The sequence below is a fragment of the Parus major genome, unplaced genomic scaffold, assembly GCF_001522545.3.
Source record: "Parus major isolate Abel unplaced genomic scaffold, Parus_major1.1 Scaffold555, whole genome shotgun sequence".
NCBI classification, from domain to species: domain Eukaryota; kingdom Metazoa; phylum Chordata; class Aves; order Passeriformes; family Paridae; genus Parus; species Parus major.
Genome location: NW_015379443.1, coordinates 3,777 through 8,004, shown reverse-complemented (window position 1 = coordinate 8,004; position 4,228 = coordinate 3,777). Strand labels below are relative to the sequence as shown.

Sequence of the window (4,228 nt, the reverse complement as noted above, 5' to 3'; positions counted from 1 at the left end):
ATTGCTCAAAGGATGCAAGAGGAGCTCAGAAAATGCAGCAAATGAGGGCACCCCACAGCCCAGCCTGAACACTGAGAAGGAACAAAGATGTGAGCAAACCAAAGGAAGTACAACTTTTGGTCACTGATGCTTCTGACTAAAACCAGCAAGGCTTGTTCCATCTGGGATCTTTGTTCTAGCTCTAAAAACAAGCAAGGTTCTCTACTGTCAATGTCCGGAAAGCTGGAACTTGGGGGAAAGAAGGCTGAGAGTGCCAAAGCCTTGTGTGACTTCTTGGACATCTTGTGGCTGAGGGTGTCCAAGGCAATGGACTCACAAGCGGGGTCCCTGCCCTCCCCACTGACAGCTGCCATCTTTCCTTCAGCCCCATGTGTGTCTCCAACAACCTCCTTTCAACCTCCATCCACACATTCCATCACCAGCCAGAGATCTTCATCCACGAGGTCACCCAGCATCCTTGAGGCCACAGCAAGGAGTGCTCCTGCCATCTGGTACAGCAGTTTGGCATTCCTGGGATCTTTCTAGTGCCTGTGGCTGAGAGGAGTGGGGTGGACAGAACTAGGATAGGTCACAGATCAGCAGCCCCACTGCAAGCAGTGCTTTCTCCTGCTGTGTGGGGACCGTGTGGTGACTGATATTGGGACTCCTCTGGCTTTGGCTCCTGCAGACCACACAGTGGGTCAGACACTGGGCTGAGGGTAGGAGTCCCATGTAAACCCTGCACAGGCATCTCTCTTTGGAGAGGGGGTTCTGCAGGGAGAAGGGAGAAGAAGAGACTTTCCTGTCTCCTGAGATTCCCCCTCCTCCTCCTTCAGCAGCCATTCCACAGTCCATCAGTACCAGAGTTCATAGGACCACTTCTATGCCAGGGAGCACAAGGCACTCAAAACTGAACCCTGCCAGAGCCCAGCCCTGCTTGCCCATTTGGAGGGTGTGGGTGAATGGAATTTCAGCAGGAGTTGACCCACAATGATACTTTGCCACTTGTGGGTTTCTCACAGCCTTAGAAAGAGTTTGAGATCTCTGTCCCAACACCCGCTCACCCTTCAAGTGCACAAACATGCCTGGGGGCAATGCAGGTTCACTGGAGTGGTGGCTGCTTCCCTTTGAAACAGGAGCTGTTGTCTTTTCCAGTGTGCTTAACTCCCTTCTAAGTATTAGAAAGTGGGTGAGTAAAGGAAATTACCCTGGAGGAAGGGGACCAGAACCTTGGAAAAAGATGAAACATATTTTGTCTGAATTACAAATTAAATCCCTTTCATTTATTTCTTTAGTAAAAATCTATTACTACAAACAAAAACATGTTTCTGATCTGATTGTTGGGATTCGGGGCTTTATTTCTTGTTCTTGTTTTTATTATTATTTTTTAGTATTACTTTTCATTGTTAAGACTTTTAAATCTTAGACATGAATAACAATGGCTGGATGTCACACACTGGGAAAATTCCCTTGCTTTTCCCACCAGGATTAAACTGTACAGTGAACTCCAAATTGCCAGTGGATTCTAAAGATGGAAAATGCTGTTAATGCTGGATTTGTTGTGGTTTGGAGCTGGGGAAGGGTCTCAGAGGGAAACCAGAGATGGGGAACTCCTGGAAGGCATTTTCAGGGCTGAATCTTGGTGTTTGGGAGGTTTTTATGGACTCCATGTCTTAGGTTGCAATGCAAGATGTAACCAAAAGTATGTATTCTATTACCATCTGTTATAACCTGGTGGGGCAGTTTTCATTATCTCCTCCATGACCCAACCCTCATAATTGGGGGATATCTTCTGTTAATGGGCCAGCTGTTAAAACTAGGTGGGGCAGTGTTCTTTATCTCTGCCACCACCCATCCTCCCTCCAGGGGGATATCTTCTGGTAATGGGCCATTGAGTCTCACTGCAGGACTGATAAAATGACATCAGCCCATTGTGAGATGCTCCACCCAGGGGGAGGAGCCAAGCATTCCTGACTGGATATAATCTGAGAGTCAGAATACCACAGTCTTTCTCCACTGGATTTCCAGAGGAGAGAGCAGACCCATCTACAGCACCGTAACTTCAGAGGTAAGCTACACCCATCTGTGGGATCACTACTTGAACAAAACCACATCTGTCACTCCAGGAGGACTGTAGCCACCATTTAATCAGACTGCTACCAGCACCCTGACCAACAGAGTGTCAGGTTGTGTGCTGACTCTCTCAGCGAGTTGGTTTTCTGTTGTTTTTTTTTTGTATTGCTGTATTTTCATTTTAATTTCTTTAGTAATGAATTATTATTTGTATTCCTATATCTTTATCTGAGAGCACTTTGATATCAAGACTATAATAATACAGAGGGGGAGATTTGCTTACATTTTTATCAATTTCAATGGAGGTTTCTGCCTTCCTTAGCAAACATCTTTCCTTTCAAACCAAGACACCCCAGATGCCCGGGTGACTTCTAGAGAGGTACTTGAACAGAGGGACCTACAAACTCATTGTGCTCATTCCTTGTTTTCTCCCAAACCAGGATTTCCCAATCCCAAACCTTGTCTGGATGGAGAAGGAGGCTGTGAGGAAGAGGAAGATGCCCCAGGACACCCAGGCAGGTGAGGAGGAAGTCAGTGGCCCTTTCCCCCTCTCTCCTGCTACATCTCCCAGCCCAGCATGGCCCCCGGCTGCAGGACAACCCTGCTGCCGATGCCGTCCTGTCGGGGACACACTGGGGGGATTTCCTTCCCCTTCCCTCTGGCATGGAGGCAAATCTCATCCTCTCCTTGTCCTTCCTCCCCCAGACAAGGAGCTGAGGATGGAGACCAGGGAGGACAAATCCCCACAGCAGAAGCTCATGGAAGAGGCCGTTTTGAGCAGCTCCACAGCACAGGAATCCAATGGGGAGGAAAAGCCCCAGAGATCCTGCAAGAGGAGGGGCTCCAAACGCAGCCCAGGGTGCTCTGAGGAGGAAAGACCCACCCTGTGCCTGGAAGGCAGCCGGAGATCCAGCCAGGGCTCTGAGCTGGTGGTCCATGAGCAGCTTCAGGATGGGGCAAAGCCCTACAAGTGCTTGGAGTGTGGGAAGAGCTTTAGTCGGAGCAACAAACTGATCTGCCACCAGATGATCCACACTGGGGAATGGCCCTACAAGTGTGGGGCATGTGGGAAGGGCCTCAGCTTCAACTCCGACCTCGTCACCCACCAGCGCATCCACACTGGGGAGAGGCCCTATGGGTGTCCTGAGTGTGGGAAGAGGTTTCAGACCAGCTCCCATCTCCTCCTGCACCAGCAGATCCACACAGATGAGAAACCCTTCCGCTGCCTTGACTGCAATAAAGGCTTCAAGTGAAACTCCCACCTCATCATTCACCAGCACATCCACTCTGGGGAGAGGCCCTATGAGTGTCCCCAGTGTGGGAAGAGCTTCACCCAGAGCTCTCACTTGACCAGACACAAACGGAAGCACAGGTAAGGGAAGCCCTGCAAATGCCCCAACTGCAGGAAGAGCTCTATCTGCTGCTTCTGCTTCATTCCCACCCATATTAGGAAGAGACTTTGTGATCCATGTTCCCTGTGATCCATGCTGGGAAGACACCTGTACCTTTTCCTGCCTGTGGCAATATCATCTTGTGAGATGAAGGAATGTGTGGGTCTGGCCATGGCCTTGTCATTATGTTCAATCCCATCTCAGGTCATTACCAGGGGCAGGAAAAGGACTCCCTCTCTCTCACCAGAGGAGAAGGGTGTCCTTTCCTGGCAGGAGGAAATATGTGGCCAGGAAGATCCAGTAGGTGGTGTTGTAGTTTTCCCTGTAAATAGTTTGTTTTATCCCTTCTGTTACCAAATTTTTTTCTGTTCATTTTCATTCCTTATCTCATTGCTGTTCCCATTAAATTGTTCTGATTCAAGCCTGGAATCTTTGCCTTTTGTGCTTTGCAGGGGAGACGGGAGGGACGCGAGCGGCGGAACAGTTTCAGCAGGATCAGGAAATTGGGGAATGCCATTCCTGAAACCCAGCCCATGGAAACTGAGCATCCCAGCTGGTGCCAGGCCTAGTTGCCATAGCAGCAGCCTTGGGAGTGGGTCCCTGGCTGGAGGCTGTGGGAACTTTTTCCCTCTGGTGCCCAGGGAGAGGAGTGGAGGGACTGGCAGAAGCTGAGGCGGGCAGGTTTAGGCTGGATGTGAGGAAAAGGTTTTTCCCCGAGGCTGCTGGGGCACTGAAGAGGCCCCCCAGGAAAGGCTCCCAGCTCCAGGGCTGTCTGAGCTCCAGCA

The 4,228-nt window shown here is 50.1% G+C and overlaps 1 pseudogene; it reads left to right on the top strand.

Moving 5' to 3' along the window:
• The first annotated feature begins 2,469 nt into the window (after positions 1-2,469).
• On the top strand, positions 2,470-3,424 carry LOC107199293 (annotated as a pseudogene).
• Positions 3,425-4,228: the final 804 nt, after the last annotated feature.